Genomic DNA, 26,201 nt, shown 5'->3' on the forward strand with positions numbered 1-26,201 from the left:
TTTATCACATTTGGATTCTTCTGAGAATTTTCTGTGTAATTACAATTATTTCCCTATGTTTCTTTTTTTCTTACTATTTAGTGTCTATCATGATGGCATAATCAGATGAAAAAATTCTAGGATACCCACTCAAGCTCCTGAACTCTTTGCCCTTTTAGTATCCCATGCAGATGAGACACTTCAGTGTTTTCCTTAGACTTTTTAAAGCCTATCTGCCACTTGACCATGTGCTACCCTGGTACTGAGAATTTACTTTTTCCTAAAGTTCCCATTGAATTCACTTCCCTGGTAAATTTCTCTAAATCCATTCCAGATCTAGATTACCTCCCCCACTTACTATCTAGGACATGAAATGATTGAGAGTCAGTCTAGAATTTCTTCAGTACTCTGCATTTTTGCTGAATGAGATTTAGAACCGGTGTCTTGATGCAGAGAGTCCATGATCACTCACTTCTATTTCTTGCTCTTGTGCCAATTTTATGGTTTATTTCAAAAGCACATTATCCATTCCCTACATCTGGCCAAGAAGTCTGTAGGATATAATCCTACCATGTATGTATCTGAGGGAGACACTGAATCATACTTGGAGAATTTCAGGCCTAGAAGGGACTAGAGAGTCCACCTAATGCTTGTTCTGCAGGTAAGGAAACCAAAGTCCGGGGAGATTATGTGATTTGTATAAGATTGTATGCCTGGAGAGTTAGGGACAGAGCCAGGGCTAGAACATATGTCTCCTGGTTCTAGCCAGAATTTGTATTGAGTTTTTCCCTTGGTAGGAAGTCAGACACTAGGACTTAAGTAAAGAATTTAGAATATTCCACTTGCAGCACTGCAGGAGCCCAATGACGCACAGAGGGTATAACACGGAAGTATGTGATCCTGAGAGGCCGTGAAGCTGTCCTTATATAGTAATAGGAGACCCTCGGGTATGGATGGAGTTTCAGTTACATCCTTCAGCTGAAAGAGCCCACAGCTCTGCGAATATTTGACCCAGCAGCTTCTTTACTTCCCAGGGGCTACCTTGACCACTGGACAGGTCTCTGAAAATTCACAGCAGCATCAAGGAGCTGTGTTCACTTGCTGTGTCACTAACTATGTACATTTCCTTTTGCACTGCCTTATCTAGTTCAGTAGTAAACCTAAAAGAAAGTGTCATCTAACAAAACTCAAGTTGTTCTTCTTGCTCGTCTCTAAACTCAAACTACCCCTTTGTGGTCTGGTCTATTTCAGGTGAATTCCAGAAAGTCCCTTTTCACAACTGCTCCTCGGAAGCGATGCACCAATTATGTCTTGTAGTAAGAGAAAATAAAATAATAAAATAAAGAAAAGGAGCTCCAACAGAGAGAGGGGCATGTTTCTCTGAGAGGGGTCACATAGATTCTATGAAGAGCCTGGAAAAGCTCTTCATAGAAGCCCTTGAGCCATGAGCAGATGGGGTGACATATAAGCTGATTCATGTACGACAGTCTGGCCTGTTGTATCAGTCACTTTTCATACAGCTATGAAGAAATACCTAAGACTGGGTAATTTATAAAGAAAAAGAGATTTAACGGACTTACAGTTCCACATGGCTGGGGAGGCCTCACAATCATGGCAGAAGGCAAAGGAGGAGCAGAGGCACGTCCTACATGGCAGCAGGCAAGACAGCATGTACAGGGGATCTCCCGTTTATACGACCATCAAGTCTCGTGAGAGTTATTCACTATCATGAGAACAGCATGGGAAAACCTGCCCCCATGATTCAATTATCTCCCACTTTGTCCCTCCCATGACATGTGGGGATTATGGGAGCTATAATGCAAGATGAGATTTGGTTGGGGACACAGTCAAACCATATCACCTGTCATTGTCATTGATTGTATTCCAAGAGCTAACAAATGAGCCATCACCACTTATTAGAATGCAAGGGTGGCTTCCAGGAACTGTTCCTAAAAAGAAAGAATGCCATCTGAAAGAAGACGCCAGCCCACCTACCTGAAGGGATGTTGTCAGTCACTGAGGATGCAGTAGCTGTGAGTTGGCCATGCCACTGGGGGAGATCTACCATCAGGGCCCTGGAGGGCCAAGATGCAAAGTGCAGATGGAGCCCTGGAATATGGTGCCAGGGACCTTACAGGTGGTCATGTGTTTTAAAACACTCTCCCTCTGGGACATTGGAGGATTCTTGTAGGACCAGGAAACACTGCACTTATAACAGCATTTCTATGTACTATCTGTAGAACAGACAGCAGCCACTGACTTCCCACACTTTAAATTTTTCCTCCCCAGGGCAACTGAAACAGAATAGGAATGACTCTCCAGTATGAGGAATGATCTATGTTTGGGGAGGGAGGAATGTACCTCTACTACTCTCCCTCACCCCAACTAATGTTAACCTAGAATGTTCTTGCTGTATGTGGTTTGGTATTAGAGGCAGTAGTCTGAAATTAAGAGTGAAAGGTTGGAGCCAAGATCCTCAAATCTTATTTTCTGTTCTGTTGGTGGCTCATTGCCTAACCAAAGTTTCTTTGACAAGGACAGCCACAGACCTGGGGGACAGATGCCAGAAGTCACGAGCCACATTGATAAACGGTTGCAATGCAACACAGTTTGTTTTTCAAGTGTATATGTAATAATAGGACAACACCATCCACATTGGTCTTTCAGTGCTTCAAGCTTGCTTTACTCTCTGGAGAGCTACGGGCCGCTGCAGGTTTTCCGGGAGGCTGCCCCAGATCTGTGCCCACATAGCCTGAACCTGTGAAAGGATTGCATTCCTTGGTTCTTTCTCAACAGAACTGGTCCTGCCAGTCAAATTCTTTGAGTTGTGAGGACAATGCACCTACAGATCATATAACTGTAAAATGAAAATTGATTTTAAGTGTTTATGGAAATGTGGGGTAGGAGGATTGTTTTCCATCTCACCATCACCTTGGATTTTAGACCTTCTTGTCCTGGAATCTGTGACATATTTTTGATTCTACCAAGAAAAAATCTCAGTGTCCCTTAGGAAATGAACTCGAGCTCAAGTGACTAGACCTTTTTGCGTTCACCTAGCACTTACACTTTCCAAAAGAAATAATCAGATTAAGATGACCTCATTGCCAAGCACTTCCACTGGCTAGTCAATGCCTGCCTATAGGGGGTAGATCTCTCTCTAGCCCAGTGGCATCGGGTAGGCTAGCAGTTCTTTTCCAATTCCAATCTGCTATGTCCAGAGTAAACATGACAACTGATTTTACCTCCCAAACTAAGCAGCCTGTGCAAGTCACAGGGTCTACTGAGGAAGCTCAAAGGATTTAGGGCCATTTCCTTAAAGATGGGATTGTGCCATTGCAGGCATATATGTCTTCATGAACTCTGCCATAAGTGCATACAATGCCCACATCCCATGTGACTACCTCCGTCCACTAAAGCGCAGTCACCATTTCAAATCACCTACGCTGGGCTCCAGAAGGGATTTTCATTACAGTTGATCATCTCCAATTCCCAAATTCAAAATCCAAAATGCTCCCAAATCTGAAACTGTTTGAGCCCCAAAATGATGCCACAAGTCGAAAATTCCACACCTGACCTCATGTGACAGATCACAGTCAAAATGCAGTCAAAGCTTTGTTTTATGCACAAAATTATTAAACATATTGTATAAAATTACCTTCAGGCTATCTAAAGCATAAGTGAATTTTGCTTGGGTCCTATCCCCAAGATATCTCACTATGTATATGGAAATATCCCCAAATCTGAAAAAAATCAAAATCCAAAATATGTCTGGTTCTAAGCATTTCAGATGAGGAATACTCAACCTGTACTGCAAAGTTTAGTCTCACTACACATTCTGAAAATGTTACCAAAGGACTTACCTGTCAGGGCAGCTCTCTGAAGTTCATAAGAGAAAGTTTCAGATGTCCTTACGATTCCCCAGATGAAAGGGATGACAGAAGTGCAAATTATTGGCATTAGATAGGAAAGAAGATCATTGGAAGCTCAAGTGCAGTTTAGGGAGAAATTAAAATAAGAACAAAGGAAAGGAAATTAAATTCAGGACTGTTCTTTAAAAGGTTGGGTTCTGATTTTGATCTTGAAAAAAATATCTTCGAGGAAAGGCTGTTTCCAACTCTGTCCATCTTCTAACCTTTCATAATGTCTTTCATCTGTTGCATGGTGGGGTGGAGGGAGGGAGCTGATGGTGACAAAGTCATCCTAGGACTTAACATTTAAAAATAACAGCTAGTTTATATAAAATGATGGGAACTGTACACATCTGTCACAAATTTCTAGGTCAGTGCAAACAAAGAGTAAAGAAATATAACTTGCACAAGTAAAACAAAAAGGCAGGAACAAATGTAGCATTCTTATTCTAATATTACTCTTTTGCTATTAATCTCTTTGGTAAAGATATAATTTTCATTTTCGATAGAAAAATATAAGCTGTGTCGGCATTGGAAGTTGTGATATTGACATCATGGAATTCTTTGAAGATTCAATGTATGGCTCTCCTTTTTTCCTCTTCTTTTCAGCCCTTCTGGGGAATTTGGCCATAATGACAGTTACATTTACTGCAGCAACAATTTAGATTCAAGTTAAGTTTGAGGGATTGTTATAGTTTATGCCCTCATTAATAAAAATAGAAACTATTTTCCAAAAAATATTTGTCTACAGTAAATGAAAAAAATGTTTAATGTTAGCCTTAGGCTTAACAAATGGAAGAAAATTACAGTTTTCTTTAGTGGTTTAGAGCACAGGATTATGAGGCTGAAGACCAGCTCCCCACCTCCGTTTTCAGTCGAGAAGATAATATCTTCTGCCTTGAGTCTCTCAAAGGTACAAAGAAACTAAACAAAGTAAAGGATGTGATGATTCTCTGAAGAGTTTTAATTGATGAACATTAGAAAAGAAGGCACAGCCATAATGCTCATGTGTCTGTATGACTAATCAGTAGTGAAGAAAACCATTCTTGGTGGTGGAATGGCTTCAAGTAGTGCCAGCTTCCAACAAAGTGAGAAGTAATGGGATATTATTTGGAATACCTGCAGGTTTCCTACTGAGAGCCATTTTTCTCCATTCTGCCCACCAAACACAAATATAGCAGCATCCCCCACTCACCCTGATTCCCCTCTCCCTGTCTCCCCTTAAAACTTTCTTATTTCAGGGCTCTAAAAAGCAGTTTGAGATGCTGTGATAATGTGATAATGTTTTTCTTTGTCATTCTCTCCCAGGTCTTTTTGCATTTATACATGGAACAGTGTCTTAACCCATAGAAATTATCTTAATGGCAGAGATCTTGGGCTCCTGTTTATTTATTCATTACTGTATTCTTTAATCTTTTGATCATGGATTCAACAAATATTTATTGAGCAACTGACACTGCCAGAAAATGTGTTAAAACTGGAGATGCAGCTGAGAAAGAGAGGAGCATAGTCTGGGCTCTCATGAAACTGACTTGGAAATAGATGCTCAAATAGGGCAAAATAATTCATGAGGTGGGGGCTTTGACAGAGCGGCCTGGGATGCAGTGAGAAGCCTCCAGAGAGGGTGAAGATCTTGGGAACAGGTGGCTTGGAAGACGATGGAGGCATCTTTTTTAATTTTTAATTTTTTATTATAATTTAAGTTCTAGGACACATGTGCAGAACCTGCAGGTTTGTTACATGTTACGTGCCATGGTGGTTTGCTGCACCCATCAACCCATCATCTACCTTAGGTATTTCTCCTAATGCTATCCCTACCCTAGCTCCCCACCCCATGACAGGCCCTGGTGTGTGATATTCCCCTCCCTGTGCCCATGTGTTCTCATTGTTCAACTCCCATTTATGAGTGAGAACATGCAGTGTTTGGTTTTCTGTTCCTGTGTTAGTTTGCTGAGAATGATGTTTTCCAGCTTCATCCATGTCCCTGCAAAGGAAATGAACTCATCCTTCTTTATGGCTGCATAGTATTCCATGGTGTATATGTGCTACATTTTCTTTATCCAGTCTATCATTGATGGGCATTTGGGTTGGTTCTAAGTCTTTGCCATTGTGAATAGTGCTGCAATAAACATATGTGTACATGTGTCTTTAGAGTAGAATGATTTAGAATTCTTTGAGTATATACCCAGTAATGGGATTGCCAGGTCAGATGGTATTTCTGGTTCTAGATCCTTGAGGAATTGCCACACTGTCTTCCACAATGGTTGAACTAATTTACACTCCCTCCAACAGTGTAAAAGTGTTCCTATTTCTCCACACCCTCTCCAGCATCTGTTGTTTCCTGACTTTTTAACGATCGCCATTCTAACTGGTGTGAGATGGTATCTTATTGTGGTTTTAATTTGCATTTTTCTAACGACCAGTGATGATGACCTGTTTTTTCATGTTTGTTGGCCACATAAATGCCTTCTTTTGAGGAGTGTCTGTTCATATCCTTCGCCCACTTTTTGATGGGGTTGTTTGATTTTTCTTATAAATTTGTTCAAGTTTCTTGTAGATTGTGGATACTAGCCCTTTGTCAGATGGACAGATTGCAAAAATTTACTCCCATTCTGTAGGTTGCCTGTTCACTCTGATGATAGTCTCTTTTGCTGTGCAAAAGCTATTTAGTTTAATTAGGTCCCATTTGTCAATTTTGGCTTCTGTTGCCCTTGCTTTTGGTGTTTTAGTCATGAAGTCTTTGCCCATGCCTATGTCCTGAATGGTATTACCTAGGTTTTCTTCTAGGGATTTTATGGTTTATGTCTTACATATAAGTCTTTAATCCACCTTGAGTTAATTTTTGTATAAGGTATAAGGAAGGGGTCCACTTTCAGTTTTCTGCATATGGCTAGCCAGTTTTCCCAGCACCATTTATTAAATAGGGAATCTTTTCCTCATTGCTTGCTTTTGTCAGGTTTGTCAAAGATCAGATGGTTGTAGATGTGTGGCATTATTTCTGAGGTCTCTGTTCTGTTCCATTGTTCTATATATCTGTTTTGGTACCAGTACCAAGCTGTTTTGGTTACTGTAGCCTTGTAGTATAGTTTGAAGTCGGGTAGCATGATGCCTCCACTTTGTTCTTTTTGCTTAGGATTGTCTTTGCTATACGAGCTCTTTTCTGGTTCCATATGAAATTTAAAGTAGTTTTTTCTAACTCTGTGAAGAAAGTTAATGGTAGCTTGATAGGGATAGCATTGAATCTATAAATTACTTTGGGTAGTATAGCCATTTTCACGATATTTTTTCTTCCTATCCATGAGTGTGGAATGTTTTTCCATTTGTTTGTGCCCTCTCTTATTTCGTTGAGCAGTGGTTTGTAGTTCTCTTTGAAGAAGTCCTTCACATCCCTTGTAAGTTTGATTCCTAGGTATTTTATTCTCTTTGTAGCAATTGTGAATGGGAATTCACCCATGATTTGGCTCTCTGTTTGTCTATCATTGGTGTATAGCAATGCTTATGATTTTTGCACATTGATTTTCTATCCTGAGACTTTGCTGAAGTTGCTTATCAGCTTAAGGAGATTTTGGGCTGAGAAGATGGAGTTTTCTAAATATACAATCATGTAATCTGCAAACAGAGACAATTTGACTTCCTCTCTACCTATTTGAATACGCTTTATTTCCTTCCCTTGCCTGATTGCCCTGGCCAGAATTTCCAATACTATGCAGAATACGAGTGGTGAGAGAGGGCATCCTTGTCTTGTGCCAGTTTTCAAAGGGACTGCTTCCAGCTTTTGCCCACTCAGTATGATATTGGCTGTGGGTTTTTCATAAATAGCTCTTATTATTTTGAGATATGTTCCATCAATTCCTAGTTCATTGACAGTTTTTAGCATGAAGGGGTGTTGAATTTTATCGAAGTCCTTTTCTGCATCTATTGAGATAATCATGTGGTTTTTGTGATTGGTTCTGTTTATGTGATGGATTACATTTATTGATTTGCATGTGTTGAACCAGCCTTGCATCCTAGGGATGAAGCTGACTTGATCATAGTGGATAAGCTTTTTGATGTGCTGCTGGATTTGGTTTGCCAGTATTTTATTGAGGATTTTCACATCTATGTTCATCCAGGACGTTGGCTTGAAATTTTATTTTTTTTGTTGTGTCTCTGCCAGGTTTTGGTATCAACATGTTGCTGGCCTCATAAAATGAGTTAGGGAGGATTCCCTCTTTTTCTATTGTTTGGAATACTTTCAGAAGGAATGGTACCAGCTCCTCTTTGTACCTCTGGTAGAATTCGGCTGTGAATCTGTCTGGTCCTGGACTTTTTTTGGTTGGTAGGCTATTAATTACTGCCTCAATTTCAGAACTTGTTATTGGTCTATTCAGGGATTCGACTTCTTCCTGGTTTAGTCTTGGGAGAGTGTATGTGTCCAGCAATTTATCCATTTCTTCTAGATTTTGAAGTTTATTTGCATAGAGGTGTTTATAGTATTCTCTGATGGTTGTTTGTATTTCTGTGGGATCAGTGGTGATATCCCCTTTATCATTTTCTATTGTGTCTATTTGATTCTTCTCTCTTTTCTTCTTTGTTAGTCTGGCTAGCTGTCTATCTATTTTGTTAATTTTTTCAAAAAACCAGCTTCTGGATTCATTAATTTTTTTGAAGGGTTTTTCATGTCTCTATCTCCTTCAGTTCTGCTCTGATCTTAGTTATTTCTTGTCTTCTGGAGCTTTTGAATTTGTTTGCTCTTGCTTTTCTAGTTCTTTTAATTGTGATGTTAGAGTGTTGCTTTTAGATCTTTCCCACTTTCTCCTGTGGGCACTTAGTGCTATAAATTTCCCTCTAAACTCTGCTTTAGCTGTGTCCCAGAGATTCTGGTATGTTGTGTCTTTGTTCTCATTGGTTTCAAAGGACTTATTTATTTCTGCCTTAATGTCCTTATTTACCCAGTAGTCATTCAGGAGCAGGTTGTTCAGTTTGCATGTAGTTGTGTGGTTTTAGTGAGTTTCTTAATCCTGAGTTCTAATTTGATTGCACTGTGGTCTGAGAGACTGTTCTTATAATTTCCATTCTTTTGCATTTGCTGAGGAGTGTTTTACTTCCAATTTTGCGGTCAGTCTTAGAATAAGTGTGATGTGGTGCTGAGATAAATGTATATTCTGTTGATTTGGGGTGGAGAGTTCTGTAGATGCCTATTAGGTCTGCTTGGTCCAGAGCTGAGTTCAAGTCCTGAATATCCTTGTTAATTTTCTGTCTCGTTGATCTGCTTAATATTGACAGTGGGGTGTTAAAGTCTCCCACTATTATTGTGTGGAGTCTAAGTCTCTTTGTAGGTCTCTAAGAACTGGGTTTATGAATCTGGGTGCTCCTGTATTGGATGCCTATATATTTAGGATAGTTACCTCTTTTTGTTGCATTGATTCCTTTTCTATTATGTAATGCCTTTCTTTGTCTTTTTTGAACTTTGTTGGTTTAAAGTCTCTTTTATCAGAGACTAGGATTGCAACCCTTGCTTTTTTTTTTTTTTTTTTTTTTGCTTTCCATTTGCTTGGTAAATATTCCTCTATCCCTTTATTTTGAGCCTATATATGTCTTTGCATGTGAGATGTGTCTCCTGAATACAGCACACCAACGGGTCTTGACTCTTTATCCAATTTGCCAGTCTGTGTCTTTTAATTGGGGCATTTAAGCCATTTATATTTAAGGATAATATTGTTATGTGTGAATTTGATCCTGTCATTATGAGGCTAGCTGGTTATTTTGCCCATTAGTTAATGCAGTTTCTTCATAGTGTTGATGGTCTTTACAATTTGTTATGTTTTGGCAGTGGCTAGTACCGGTTTTTCCTTTCCATATTTAGTGCTTCCTTCAGGAGCTCTTGTAAGGCAGGCCTGGTGGTGACAGAATCTCTCAGCATTTGCTTGTCTGTAAAGGACTTTATTTCTCCTTTGTTTATGAAGCTTAGTTTGGCTGGATATGAAATCGTGGATTGACAATTCTTTCCTTTAAGAATGTTGAATATTGGCCCCCACTCTCTTCTGGCTCGTAGGATTTCTACAGAGAGCTCTGCTGTTAGTCTGATGCGCTTCCTTTTGTGGGTAACCCGACCTTTCTCTCTGGCTGCCCTTAACATTTTTTACTTCATTTCAACCCTGGTGAATCTGAAGATTATGTGTCTGGGGTTGTTCTTCTCAAGGAGTATCTTCATGGTGTTCTCTGTATTTCCTGAATTTGAATGTTGGCGTGTCTTGCTAGATTGGAGAAGTTCTCCTGGATAATATCCTGAAGAGTGTTTTCCAACTTGGTTCCATTCTCCCTGTCACTTTCACGTACACTAATCAGATGTAGGTTTGGTCTTTTCACATATTTCCATATTTCTTGGAGGCTTTGTTCATTCCTTTTCATTCTTTTTTCTCTAATCTTGTCTTCATGCTTTATTTCATTAAGTTGATCTTCAATCTCTTATATCCTTTTTCCTGCTTGATCGATTTGGTTATTGATACTTGTGTATGCTTCACAAAGTTCTCATGCTGTGTTTTTCAGCTCCATCAGGTCATGTATGTTCCTCTCTAAACTGGCTATTCTAGTTAGCAATTTGTATAACCTTTTTTCAAGGTTCTTAGCTTCGTTGCATTGGGTTAGAACATGCTCCTTTAGCTTGGAGGAGTTTGTTGTTACCCACCTTCTGAAGCCAAACTCACTCTCCGTCCAGTTTTGTTCCCTTGCTGACGAGGAGTTTTGATCCTTTGGAGGAGAAGAGGCGTTCTGGTTTTTGGAATTTTCAGTCTTTTTGCGCTAGTTTCTCCCCATCTTTGTGGATTTATCTACCTTTGATCTTTGATGTTGGTGACATTAGGATGGGGTCTCTGAATGGACGTCCTTTTTGTTCATGTTGATACTATTCCTTTCTGTTTGTTAGTTTTCTTTCTAACAGTCAGGGCCCTCTGCTGCAGGTCTGCTTGAGTTTGCTGGAGGTCCACTCCAGACCCCGTTTGCCTGGAAATCACTGGCAGAGGCTGCAGAACAGTAAAGACTGCTGCCTGTTCCTTCCTCTAGAAGCTTCGTCCCAGGGGGCACCCACCAGATGCCAGGCCGAGCTCTCCTGTATGAGATGTCTGTCAACCCCTGCTGGGAGGTGTCTACCAGTCAGGAGGCACAGGGGTCAGGGACCCACTTGAGTAGGCAGTCTGTTCCTTAGCAGAGCTTGAGTGCTGTGCTGGGAGATCTGCTGCTCTCTTTAGAACTGGCAGGCTGAAACATTTAAGTCTGCTGAAGCTGCACCCACAGCTGCCCCTCCCACCAGGTGCTGTGTCGCTGGGAGATGGGAGTTTTATCTATATGTCCCTGATTGGGGCTGCTGCCTTTCTTTCAGAGATGCCCTGCCCAGAGAGGAGGAATCTAGAGAGGCAGTCTGGCTACAGTGACTTTGGCTTTGCCAAGCTGTGGTGGGCTCTGCCCTGTTTGAACATCCCAGCAGCTTTGTTTACACTGTGAGGGGAAAACTGCCTACTCAACCCTCAGTAATGGCGGACACCCCTCCCCCACCAAGCTCGAGCATCCCAGGTCAACTTCAGACTGCTGTGCTGGCAGCAAGAATTTCAAGCCAGTGGATCTTAGCCTTCTGGGCTCCATGAGGCTGGGATCTGCTGAGCTAGACCACTTGGCTCCCTGGTTTCAGCCCCCTTTCCAGGGGAGTGAATGATCCCATCTTGCTGGTGTTGCAGGGGCCACTGAGGTATGAAAAAAATTCCTGCAGCTAGCTCAGTGTCCACCCAAATGGCTGCCCAGTTTTGTGCTTGAAACGCAGGACCCTGGTGGTGCAGGCACCCAAGGGAATCTCCTGATCTGCAGGTTATGAAGACTATGGGAAAAGCGTAGTATCTGGGCTCAAATGCACCGTTCCTCACAGCACAGTCCCTCATGGTTTCCCCTGGCTAGGGGAGGGAGTTCCCCAACCCCTTGCACTTCCTGGGTGAGGCAACGCCCCACCCCCCCTTTGGCTTGCCCTCCATGGGCTGCACTCAGTGTCTAACCAGTCCCAATGAGATGAACCAGGTACCTCAGTTGGAAATGCAGAAATCATCTGCCTTCTGCATTAATCTTGCTGGGAGCTTCAGACCAGAGCTGTTCCTATTTGACCATCTTGCCTAGGTCCCCTCAGCTGTGCAGGTTTTGATGCCATCACTTAGGAGACTGATGTCTTCCACTTTCCGATAGGGCTGGTTCTGTTAAGAAACTGATGGGGGGCCAGGCACAGTGCCTGATGCCTGTAATCCCAGCACTTTGGGAGGCTGAGGTGAGTGGATCACTTGAGGTCAGGAGTTCGAGATCAGCCTGACCAACATAGTGAAACCCCCATCTCTACTGAAAATACAAAAAATTAGCCTGGCGTGGTGGTGAGAGCCTATAGTCCCAGCTACTTGGGAGGCTGAGGCTGGAGAATCACTTGAACCTGGGAGGCAGAGGTTGCAGTGAGCCGAAATTGTGCCACTGCACTCTAGCCTGGGTGACATAGTGAGACTCCGTCAGAAAAAAAAAAAAAAAAAAAAAAAAAAACTGATGGGGAAAAGAGAAAAAGTGTTGAATTGAGAGTGGAATAACCTAGACTGAGCCTCAGTCCTGCCTTAACGAGCTATATTTCTCTGGAGAATTCACTCAACTTTTCTGAGCTTCACCTTCCTCCAGAAGAGGAGAATTTGGTGGTCTTTATCAATTTAAAAATGTATATCAACATGCTTTCTAAGGCCTATATTAACCTTTTCAAGCTGAGGGATTATATTCTAAATCTAAGGTCCAAAAATGCAGTTTTGCTTGGTTCTATCCAAAGGATGTCTCATTGCCTACCTATTTTTCAGTGAAATAATTTCTTTATCACTGACCATGACTGCTCCTATAACTTTCTTGAAAATCTGATGCAAGGATCCTGGTCAGATAAATGATAAATATGTGTTCTGTGTTGTCACCCACAGGCAATGAAGAATGGGCTGATAACCAACCTGAGATGCTCAATAGACATCTTATTGTATCAGGATCAGAATCCTTAGATCCATTGCACATGGCCAATTTAATGAACCTCGCTAAGGGGGTAATGTGAAAACATTAAAGGAAATAATAATTCTAAATCAGATAAGTATACTTTGTCATGCAAACTTTCCTTGTTATCAAGCTTTAAAAAACATAACCCCAATAGGGCCAAATTACAATGACAACTTCTCTCAGGCATATAATTATAAAAAATTAAAGGCACTTAAGAGGTCATTTGATCCAAACCCTATACTTCAGAGATGAGGAAATTGAGGCTCAGATGGGATAAACTATTTGGCCAAGAACTCACAGCTGCTTGGAGACAGACTAAGACCAGAATTCTGATTTTCTGATTCCCAGGCTCCGGGGCTCTCTGTTTCACCTCGCTATCTACCCTAGATTTTAGCTGTGTTCTTTAAGCTGTACATTTCTAAAATGACCCTTCCCACTCCTGGGATCTGTTCTGGCTCCTCACCTATAACCGAGGTTACCACCACGGCTTCACTGACTTTGTGAGTGCCTCTCTTGCTTGGAGGGCCTCTGTTCCTAGCCTCTGGAAATCCCATTTCCTTTGATCTCTGTTTTCTTCGTGACCTAGCATTGTCCCTGCATCCAACCAAATGCAATCTGGGTTTGACACAAAGGAGGATTGTTGAAGAACCAGTTAGGAGACTTGTTTCCTCACCACACATTATTTTTGTGTTTTCATGCATCCCTTGGGATTTGAATGTCATTGCTGTGGAACAAATGCTAGAGCCATCAGGGAAACCACCAAGGCCAGAGACAGACCTCAGTGCCAATTGGGTAATGCCTTTAGTGGAATTGGGGTCTGGGCCAAACTCTTTCATGTTTCCTGCTCTTAAAAGGGCATGCTGAAAGACAGGGGGGAAAGGTGGCCAGTCCAGCAACCCCAGGCTTCAGGACCGGCTTTCTCCTCTTGCCAGTGAGCAGTCAAACCACAAGAAGAAAAAAATTCCTGCTGCCCAACCCTTTTTTTAATGTCCAAAGAACACCAATTTTAATTTAAATGATTTCTGGAAAATGAATTGTCATTTTTTCTGAGAGAAAGGAAACACGGTCATGTTCGCATTCTCTTAAGAAGATGCAACAGCAAATACTTTTGGTACATACATTACAGGAAAAAAGTCAACAAGAAACAAGAAGAGCAAGATAAATGGATGATCATATTGATCTAAATAGAACAAAGACAGTTCCAAACCCATAATCTCTAAAAATCATTACACACACATACACACACACCAGCATGCACCTATCTTTAGGAGTTTTTACCAATCAATAAGCAAAAACATGTATTAAATACCTATGTGTATATAAAAGGCACTGAGCTAGCAGCTTTAGTTTTTTAACATATCTATAATACCTGCTTTGAAATCATTGACATCTGGACTTTCTCATAAAACATTATTTTTTTCTCCCCCACCCCAACCCTGTACAGGTTGTACTTTTCCCATTTCTTTGTATGTCTTATAATTTTTTTTGAAAACTGGACATTTTAGATAATACACCGTGGTGACACTTGATATTGTCCTTCTGCCAGAAGTATTGTTGTTTTGTTTGCTTGTTTATTCATTTAGTGATTCGACTGGGCAATGTCAGTAAAATGCGTCTACCTTGTAGCGTGTAGCCTCTGATATTTCTCCTCAGAGGGCACAGACTTGAGTATGCATATGATTACCCTGGGAGGACAGTGGTTTTACCAGAATTATAGTTGAATGTCTCCTTCCCATGATCTCTCTGTTAAGCTTCTAGCTCCTCTGCCTCTATTAGTATCACAACGGCAGTTAACCTCCTCCAGTATCCAGCTGATTTCTCTATTGTATTCCATAAAATCATGCATCATACATTTCTCCACAGTCTGATTCAGCCCCCTTTGCAGAAATAATCTTTGAGGCTTGGCAGTGAGATTATTTTCCGACCCCAGTAGGGCTCTTCTTAGCTCTTTTTTCCCTGGTTCTCTCTGTTAAACTTCTAGCTGGTCTTCAGTTTAGCTTGTTGCTATCATGAAGCTCTCCTCTTAATTGATTACCACCAAAATCACCATTAATTTAAACATCACCCTTAGGTTTGAACCTCCCCGTGTCTGTTCTTAGGCCTCGCCATCCCCTGAACAAAACCTCTGCACCACAGCTCTCGTGCTAGAGGTAGAGACAATGGAACCCTTGTCTTAGAGTAGCACTCCTGATTTACAAGTGGGATACTGAATGGGGGAGGTAGCTCTCATGGCTTACGTTAGGGTCACTTTTGGTGTCCTGCATGCTAAGGATTTGAGCAAATGTACAATGACATGTATGCACCATTATAGTATTATCCAGAATAGTTTCACTGCCTTAAAATCCTGTGTGCCCCGCCTATGTATTTCCTCCACTTAGCACCTGGCAGTCACTGATATTTTTACTTTCTGCATAGTTTTGCCATTTCCAGAATATCATACAGTTTAAATCACAGTATGTAGCCTTTCAGATTGGCCTCTTTCAGTCAGTAATATGTATTTAAGTTTCCTCCATGTCTTTTCTGGCTTCATAGCTTATTCTTTTTAGTACTGAATGATGCTCCCTAGTCTGGATGTATCAGTTTATCTACCCATCCACCTACTAAAGGATATCTTGATTGCTGCCAAGTTTTAGCAATTATGAATAAAGCTGCTATAAACACCTGTGTGCAGGTTTTTGCGTAGACATAAGTTATAATCTTTGGATAAATACCAAGGAGTATGATTGCTGGGTCATATGTTAAGAGTTTCTTTAGTTCTGTAAGAAACCACTAAACTATCTTCCAACATGACTACCGTTTTGCATTCCTTCCAGCAATACATGAGAATTCCTGTTGCTCCACATCTTCACCAGCATTTGTTGTTGTCAGTGTTTCAGATTTTTGCCATTCTAATAGGTATATAGTATTATCCCATTTTTGGTTTTAATTTGCATTTCCCTAGTAATATGTGATATAAAGCATCTTTTCATATGCTTATTTGCCTTCTGTCTGTCTTCTTTGGTGAGGTATCCGTTAAGGTCTTTGACTCTGTTTTCTTTTTTTTTTTTTTTTTTTTGAGACAGAGTCTGGCTCTGTCACCCAGGCTGGAGTGCAGTGGCGCAATCTCGGCTCACTGCAAACTCCGCCTCCCGGATTCGTGCCATTCTCCTGCCTCAGCCTCCGGAATAGCTGGGACTACAGGCGCCCGCTACCGCGCCTGGCTAATTTTTTGTATTTTTAGTAGAGACGGGGTTTCACCGTGTTAGCCAGGATGGTTTCGATCTCCTGACCTCGTGATCCGCCTGCCTCAGCCTCCCAAAGTGCTGGGATTACAGGCGTGAGCCACTGCGCCCGGCCTGACTCAGATTTTTAATTGGGTTTGTGTTCTTATTGTTGAGTTTTATGGTTCTTTGTATTCTTTGAATAATAGTCCTTTATCAGATATGTATTTTGCAAATATTTTCTCCCATTCTGTGACTTATCTTCTCATTCTCTTGATACTGTCTTTTGCAGAGAAGAAGCTTTTTATTTTTTTTTCTTTTTGACGGAGTCTCCCTCTGTCGCCCGGGCTGGAGTGCAGTGGCGCCATCTCGGCTCACTGCAAGCTCTGCCACCCAGGTTCACGCCATTCTCCTGCCTCAGCCTCCTGAGTAGCTGGGACAACAGGTGCCCGCCATCACGCCCGGCTAATTTTTTTGTATTTTTAGTAGAGATGGGGTTTCACCGTGTTAGCCAGGATGGTCTCGATCTCCTGACCTCGTGATCCTCCTGCCTCAGTCTCTCAAAGTGCTGGGATTACAGGCGTGAGCCACCGTGCCTGGCCAGAAGCTTTTGATTTTAATGGAGTATTGCTTATGAATTATTTCTTTCATGGATTCTGCCGTTGCTGCTGTATCTAAAAAGTCATCTTTATATCCAAACTCATCTGGTTTTTCTCCCATCTTGTTGTCTAGAAGTTTTATAGTTTTGTGTTTTATACGTTGGCATACAGTCCATTTTGAGTTGATTTTCATGAAGAGTATAAGGCCTGTGTCTTTTCTTTTTTTCTTTGCCCGTGGATGTCCAGTTTTTTCAGCACCATTTGTTGAAAAGACTCTCTCTGCTTTGTTATACTGCCTCTACTTCTTTGTGAAAGATTAGGTAACTATATTTATGTGAGTCTGTTCCTGATCTATCTTTTTCCATTGATCTATTTGTCTACTTTATGCCAATACCACACTGTCTTGATTATTGTAGCTTTATAGTAAGTATTAAAGTTGGATAGTGTCACTCCTCCAACTTTGTTCTTATCCTTTAGTATTGTGTTAGCTATTCAGTGTCTTTTACCTGTCTATATAAATGCTAGAGCAAGTTTGTTAATATCCACAAAATAACTTGCTGGGATTTTGATTGGGATTGCATTGAATCTATAGATCAAGTTGGGAAGAAAGAGAATTTTGACAATATTTAGTCTTCTGTTCTATGAACATGTAATCTCTATTAGTTCCTCTTTGACTTTATTCATCAGAGTTTTTTACTTGTTATAGATCTTGCACATATTTTGTTACATTTATACCCAAGCCTTTTATTCTGGGGGGCTGCTAATGTAAATGGTATTGTGTTTTTAATTTCAAATTCCACTGTTCATGGCTGGTATATAAAAAACATGATTGACTTTTGTGTATTAATCTTGTATCCTGCAACCTTGCTATAATAGCTTGTTAGTTCCTGGAATTTTTTGGTGGTGGTTATTGTTGTAGTTGTTTATTCTTTTGGATTTTCTAGAGACTATTATGTCATCTGTGAAGAAAGATAGTTTTATTTCTTCTTTCTCAATCTGTGTACATTTTATTTCCTTTCCTCATCCATTGCATTAGCAAGGACTTCCAGTACAATGTTGAAAAAGAGTGATGAGAAAGGACATCCTCACCTTTTTTCTAATTTTAGCAGGCAAATTTCTGGTTTCTCACAATGTTAGCTGTGGGGTTATTTGTAGATTTTTTTTTAATCACATTGAGGAAGTTTCCGTCTATATCTAGTTTGCTAAAAGTTTTTATTATGAATGGGTATTGGATTTTGACAAATGTTTTTTTCTGTATCCACTGATATGTCCATATGAATTTTCTTCTTTAGCCTGTTAGTGTGATAAATTACAATTTTCAAATGTTGAATCAGCCTTGTATATCTGGGATAAATCCCACTTGGTAATGGTATATAGTTATTTTTATAAATTGCAATTTAATTTACCAATATTTTGTTGAGGATATTTGCATCTATGTTCACTAGAGAGATTGGTCTGTATTTTTTTTGTAATGTCTTCGTTTGGTTTTAATATTAGCATAATACTGGCCTCATAGAATGAGTTAGGAAGTGTTCCCTTTGCTTGTTCTCTGAAACAGATCATGGAAAATTGATAAAATTTCTTTTTTAAATGTTTGATAGAATTCACCAGTGAACCTCTTCAGATTTGTTACTTTCTGTTTTGGAGGTTAGTATTACTTACTATTGACTTAATTTCTTTAATAGATATAAGTTTATTCAGACTGTTTCTTCTTGTATAAGTTTTGGTGGATTATGTCTTTCAAAGAACTGGTCCATTTCATTTAGGTTATCAAATTTGTGGGCATAAAGTTATAATAGCATTTCTTTATTATTATTCCTTATGATCCTTACAGTGTCCCCGGAAACAGTAGTGATATTCTGTCTTTCCTTTCTGATATTAGTAATTTGTGCTCCCTCTTTTTTTTTTAATTAGTCTGGCAAACGGCTCCTTAATTTTATTGATCTTTTCAAATAACCAGTTTTTTGTTTCATTGATTTTCTTTGTTGACTTTCTGGTTTCCATTTTATTGATTTCTGCTGTAATTTTTATTATTTCTTTTATTCTTACCTTGAACTTAACTTCCTCTTTTGTTCTAGTTTCTTAAAATGGAAGCTGAGATTATTGATTTATATCTTTTGTTTATAATACATGCATTCAATGTTATAAGTTTCTCTGTAAGCACTACTTTTGCTGCATCCCACAAGTTTTGGTAAGTGTGTTTTCATTTTTATTTAGTTCAAAATATTTTTAAAGATCTCTCTTTTGACCCATGTGTTACTTAGAAGTGTGTTATTTAATTTTCATGTATTTCAAGATTTTGTAGTTGTCTCTCTGTTATTGGTGCCTAGTTTAATTTCATTGTGGTCTGAAGGCAGACATTGTATGATTTCTATTCTTTTAGATTTTTAAGATGTGTTTTATGGCCCAGAATGTGATCTATCTTAGTGAATGTTTCCTGTGAGCCTGAGAAGAATATGTACTCTGCTTTTGTTGGATAAACTAGTTTATAGATATCAATGATATCCAGTTGATTAATAGTGTCATTGAGTTAAACTATGTTCTTACTGATTTCCTATCGGTTGGATCTACCTATTTCTGATCTAAGGTTGTTGAAGTCTCCAACTATGATAGTGGATTCAACTATTTCTTCTTATAGTTCTATCAGATTTTGCTCCACGTAGTTTGATGCTGTCGTCAGGCACATACATTTGAAGAATTGTTATGTCTTCTTGGAGAATCGCTAATTCTCAAGGGTTCCTTGGAGAATATAATAATTTTATCATTATATAATACCCTTCCTTATCTCTGATAATTTCTTTTGTGTTATATTGTCTCTATCTGAAATTAACATAGATACTCCTGCTTTCTTTTGATTAATGTTAGCATATTATATCTTTCTCCATCCATTTACTTTTAATCTAGATGTGTCTTTATATTTAACGTGGGCTTCCTGTAGACAGCATGATTTTGGGTCTAGTTTTTTGATCAATTCTGACAATCTCTGTCTTTTAAGTGGTATGCTTAGACCATTGATGTTCAAAGTAATTAATATAATTGGATTAATATCTATCATATTTATTACTATTTTCTATTTATAGCCCTTGTTGTTTGTTTCTTTTTTTATCTTCCATTATTTTGCTGCTTTTCGTGGTTTTAATTGTGCATTTTATATGATTATGGTCTCTTTTATTTAGCATATCAGTTATACTTCTTTTATTTTACTTTTTTTAGTAAGTGCCTTAGAGTTTGCAGTGTACATTTACAATTCATCCAAGTCTATTTTCAAATGACAGTATATATACCACTTTACAGTGGTAAATGTGAGTTCTTTATACTAACCAAACAATCCTAATTCCTCCCTGTTGTCCATTGCATCATTGCTGTCATTCATTTCACTTATATATAAGCACACATAAGCAAATACATATTTGAATAAATTGCTACTATTTTGAACAAACTCTTATCTGTTAGATCAATTAAGAATAAGAAAAATCAAAGTTTTCATTTTATCTTGACTTATTCCATCTGTAATGCTCTTTCTTTTTTTTTTGAGACGGAGTCTCACTCTGTCACCCAGGCTGGAGCACAGTGGTGTGATCTCGGCTCACTGCAACCTCCATCTCCCCAGTTCAAGCAATTATCCTGCCTCAGTCTCCCGAGTAGCTGGGACTACAGGTGCGTGCCACCACACCCGGCTAATTTTTTGTATTTTTAGTTGAGACGGGGTTTCACCATGTTAGCCATGACGGTCTTGATCTGACATTGTGATCCGCCTGCCTCAGCTTCCCAAAGTGCTGGTTCTTTCTTTATTTATGTAGATCTGAGTTTCTGACCTGTACAGTTTACCTTCTCTATAAAATATTTTTTACTTACAATGTTGTTTTGTATTTTGCTTATTATAAGTTTTATGTCATTGCCTAAATAGATTTCATTTGCATACATTTACAGGGTACAAGTGCACATTTGTTACATGAATATATTGTGTCGTGGTGAAAGAAAATAGACATTTCTTGCAAAGCAGGTTTACTGACAACAAATTCCTTCAATTTTTGTTTGTCTAAGAAAGTATTTCTCCTTCACTTTTGAAGGAGAATCTTACAGGGTACAAAATTCTAAGTTGGTGGGTTTTTTCCTCTAAACTCTTTGAATATTATACTCCACTCTCTTCTTGCTTGGATGGTTTCTGAGGACAAGTCAGCTGTAATTCTTATTTTCTTTTCTCTATAGGTAAGGTATTTTTTCCCCTCTGGCTTCCTTCGGAATTTTTTTCTTCATCTTTGATTTTTCTATAGTTTGAAAATGATATGCCTAAGTGTGTTTCTTTGGCATTTATCCTGCTTCTTACTCTGTGCGCTTCCTGAAGCTGTGGTTTGGTGTTTGACACTAATTTGGGGAAATTCTCAGTCATTTTTGTATCCAATATTTCTTCCATTTATTTCCCTTTCTTCTCCTTCTGACATTCCCATTACATATATGTTACACCTTTTGTAGTTGTCCCACAGTCCCTGGATATTCTGTTTTTGTTTCTTGCAGTCTTTGTTCTCTTTGCTTTTCACTTTTGGTGGTTTCCAGTGATATGTTCTCAAACTCAGAGATCCTCCCCTCAGCCAGTCCAGTCTACTAGTAAGCCCATCAAAGGCATTCTTCATTCCTCTTACAGTGTTTTTGATCCCTAACATTTCTTTTTGGTCTTATCTTGGGATTTCCATTTTTCCGCTCACATTGTCCATCTGTTCTTGAATGTTATCTACTTTATCCATTACAGCCATTAAGTGTATCAATTACAATTGTTTTAAATGTCTGGCCTGATGATTCCAAAATCCCTTCCAGGTCTGGTTCTGAGGCTTCCTTGGTCTCTTCAAATTGGTGGTGGTGGTGGGGGTGGGGGGGTTTCTACCTTTTAATATGCATTGTAATTTTTTCTTGATAGTCAGACATGATGTACTGGGTAAAAGGAACTGCTATAAATAAGCTTTGTTAATGTGTTGGGACAGGGATAGTGTTCTGTAGTCTTATGATTAAGTTTCAGTCTTTCACTCAACCTTCTCAACTGTGAACTTCTCAAGTTTTTCTCAGTTTTTTTTTTTCTCTCCCCTCTTAGGTGGGAGAGAATGGATGGAGTGCGCTGGAATTGGGTTTTTCCTTCTTTCACATGGAAGGTTAGAGCTGATCAGAGTTGGGTATGTCCCTTCCCCCAAGTCAGTTAGACTCTGACAATATCCCAGCAGGTGAGGCTCTAGTTAACTAGATTCTCCCGAGGGTAATCCTTGTTAAAAAGAACAGATTGCTCTGGCGTAGTTTTAAATGGTTCCTTTTGCTCACCCCCTGCTGAAAGCATGAGGAGATTCTTCTCTGATATTTTCTGTGAGAATCTGATCAAGCTCCTGGAGGTAAAACTCACAGATATTTGGTAGTCGCTCTAGACTGGGTTGCTCTGGAGTTTTTAATTCTCAGGCTTCTTCACCCTGATCCTCCAGCAATTTGTAAGTTAGAGCCCAGGTTTTCCTGCCTCAGCACTGGTCCCCACAGTGGTTTCCACAGGTGAGTCTCTGCTCTGGAAAACGGTGACTGCCTGCACTTGCCTGTCTGTCTCTCCAATCGTGGGAATAATGTCCTTACCTGTCTTTCAGATCCTAGAAGAGTTGTTAATGTTTTAGTATGCTCAGCTTTTAACATGCTGTTAGGGCAGACTGGCAACTTCCAAGCTTCTTATCTTACATGCAAAACTTGCTTTTTCTGGTTTGATGCGTTTGTGGTTTTAGTACTGTAAAAATGTCGGCGCACTGTATTCCGGCTTACATGGTTTCTGATGAGATTCAGTCGTTCTTATCTTGGTTGTTCTGTACATAATGTCTTTTTTCTCTGCCTGCTTTTATGATTTTTCTCTATCACTGTGTTTTAGTAATTGCATATCATGTTCTTAGTGTGGTTATTTTTGTGTTTATTCTACTTAAGGTTTTAGGGGCTTTTTTATATCTGTAGGTTTATAGTTTTCATCAAATTTGTAACATTTCTGACAATTTTTTGTTTAAATATTTTGACATCCTCCCCTCTGTGGCCCTGCTCCTCCAAGACCCCAAATACACATGTGTTAGAATGCTTTATATCTTTCCAGAAGTCACTAAGTGTCTATTAATTTTTTCAAATGTTTTTTTCTCTCTGTGATTGAGTTTGGATGGTTTCTCTTGCTGTGTTTTCAAGTTCACTGATTTTTATTTTTAGGAGAAGGACAAGTTTAATTAGTTCCTTGCAGTGAATGTTTTAAGATGAAGTTACATATATATATATATATTCAGTATATATATATATTCAGTATATATATACTGAAGTTATATATATATATTATATTATATATTTATATATTATATATATACTGAAGTTATATATATATATTCAGTAAACTAGGATGATATATGTATATGTAAGTTCCATTTGGGCCTTTTTAAAATGTTCTTGTCTGCTAATTCCATCAATTCTGTCATTTCTTGGTCTGATTTTATTGTGTTTTTTTGTTTGGGGGCTTTTGTGTTGTTATGGTTAATACTTGCTTCATTCATTGCATGCCTCTTAAGTTTTGGTTAGATGTTAGACATTTTAGATTTTTACATTTTTTAGTTTGGGATTTTGTTTTATTTCTGTAAAGAGTGCTGGACTTTGTTGTGGCATGTTGTTAAAACTTTTTGCACATCTGTTCTATCTGTTTATGTTCTTTATAAGCAAATTTTGAGTCGGGTGTGGAGCAACTTTTACTCTAGGGCTAATGAAGTCATTGTACTAAGACGGGACTCCTCTGAGAACTTTAACAAATAACCGTTGCCTTATGAGGTCTCTACTTTCTGGCTGGTGATAAAGCAGTTTTTTCTCAATGTGAATGAACTCTGGGAAGCATTTGGCTTACTCTTTTCTAGTGGTTCTTTCCTTGGCCTCATGGAGTTTGAACACCACCCAGGTGTTGGCCGGAACTCAGTGAGAGACTCCAGCAGAATGCTCTGCAGATCTCTGGAGATGCTCATGTGTGCAGTTCTTCTTCTTGATACTCGGACTCACAAATTCTAGTCACCTCAGCCTTGTGGAACACTGAGTTCTGCCTCCTCCACTCACTATAACTGGCTGGTTCTGTTGGGGTTTCCCCTCTCTGCAGTGAAGTTACATACACTTACAATAGTTAGCTTCTATCCTATTGGCCAGCATTTAATAATGTGAAAACACCTAGGTATATACAAGACTGAGAAATGCAGTTTTTATTTTGAGTGGGCCCAGCTCAGCTGAAACTCGGGAGGTCTAATTTTGAGAAACAAGGGAAAAACAAATACTTACAGATTAACAGCAATCTTTTACATAAAAATTTTCCACCCCAAGTAAAAATAAGTAGCAATTTCACTTTATCAAAGGCTTTAGACTATTTTGTTTCCTAGAAATGTATTTATTTTCATTAATAGATTATTGGATCTGACCTCCAACTCGGATAAAACCATTGCATTCCATTTTTTATTATCCCTATGAGTTCTATCCCAAGAATATGAAATAATTCAAGATTCCATTAAGTCAGGCACAAATTACACTTTAATTATATTAGTAGTCTATCATCAAAAGTCTATAGAGTGAAAAGGAAAATACATAAATGTATAATAAAAGCCAAGAAAATGTAAAACTATTCATTCTGGGTAGGAGTTGCAGGCTTCTCTGAGTTCACAGATATTTATGTAAGATGTGCTTAGAAGACCAATATCTTTTTAAGCTTTGCATCCCATGACATATTAACGTTAAAATTTAAAAGGGACTCAGTAATCAGCAAAATGACTTATATGAGAATGTTCACAACTTTTTTCATACTAACCGAAACCTGGAAATGGTCCAGGATGGATCCATAGGTGAATGGATTAGTTGTAATATATGCATACAAGGGTATATGCATACTCATCAATAAAAAGAAACAAACTATTGATACATGCAACAACATGGATATGTCTCAAAAGCATTATGCTGGATGAAACATCGTTTATACAAAACAGTACATGCTGGCTTTACTAATGTCAGTGGCTGATTCCACTAATATCAAGCTCTAGAAATAGCAAAATTCATCTATGGTGGAAAAAAGGTAAAACAGTCTCTGCAGGTGGGGGAAGGAATTGACTTGGAAGAGACATGAGGAAACTCTAAGGGGAGATGGTAATGTTTTATATCTTAATTATAGTTTTAGTTATACAGGCGTGACCATTGGTCAGAACTCAGTGACTGTATGTTTCAGACTTATGCATTTGATTGATTTTTAATTTTATATCAAAAGAAGAAAATGTATATTGATACTGAACTCCAGTTAATATTATGTCTGCTGAAATACTTAGAAGGAAGTACATTTATGTCTACAATTTCTTTTAAAATGCATGAAAATAATGAGTTGATTAGAGGACAGAGGGATGGATGAAGGAAAAAGGTGATAAAGCAAGCATAGTAAAATGTTAATAGTAGAGTCTTGGTGGTGTGTATACGAGTGTTCACTGTACAAGTCTTTTAATATTGCAGTTAAAAATTTTTATAATATATTGAGAGGAAAAAGTGACTGTGAGGGTAGCTTTGAGGCAAATGTCTGGATAGAATTTTTAGCCAGAATAACTTCAGTAAACTAGGATGGTATTCGTCTTCTTTAAAGTGTATGACTCTTTTAGCCTGGGGGGAAAAAGGTATAGAAAGGTTTACACAGTCAAAACCACAGTTTAATATTTCCAGATTGAGAAGGATTCTGTGTATATTTAGTATTTCATATTGATGTAATGTTTAAGAGAATGTGACCTAATAGAATGATAATCTCATAACTCCAATTTGAAACATGTAAATAAGTAACTGAGATAGACTTCTGTTTTTTTTTTAACTTTTATTTTAGGTTCAGGGGTACATGTGAAGGTTTGCTACATAGGTAAATTGATGTCACGGTGGTTTGTTGTACAGATTATTTCATCACCATACTGGGCTTAGGTATTAAGCCCAGTTCCTAATAGTTGTCTTTTATGCTCCTCCCACTCCTCCCACCTTCCACCCTCAAGTAGATCCCAGTGTCTGTTGTTACCTTCTTTGTGTCCATGAGTTCTCATCATTTAGTTCCCACTTATAAGTGAGAACATGCAGTATTTGGTTTTTTGTTCCTGCATTAGTTTGCTAAGGATAATGGCCTCCAGCTCCATCCATGTTCCTGCAAAAGACATGATCTCTTTTTTTTATGGCTGCATTGTATTCCATGGTATATATGTACCACATTTTCTTTATCCAATCTGTCATTGATGGACATTTAGGTTGATTCCATGACTTTGCTATTGTGAACAGTGCTGAAATGAACGTTCATGTGCACGTGTCTTTATATAGAATAATTCATATTCCTTGGAGTATATAGCCAGTTATGAGATTGCTGGTTCAAATGGTAATTCTGCTTTTAGCTCTTTGAGGAATTGGCATACTGCTTTCCACAATGGTTGAACTAATTCACACTCCCACCAACAGTGTATAAGTGTTCCCTTTTC

The sequence above is a fragment of the Nomascus leucogenys genome, chromosome 8, assembly GCF_006542625.1.
Source record: "Nomascus leucogenys isolate Asia chromosome 8, Asia_NLE_v1, whole genome shotgun sequence".
Lineage (NCBI taxonomy): Eukaryota > Metazoa > Chordata > Mammalia > Primates > Hylobatidae > Nomascus > Nomascus leucogenys.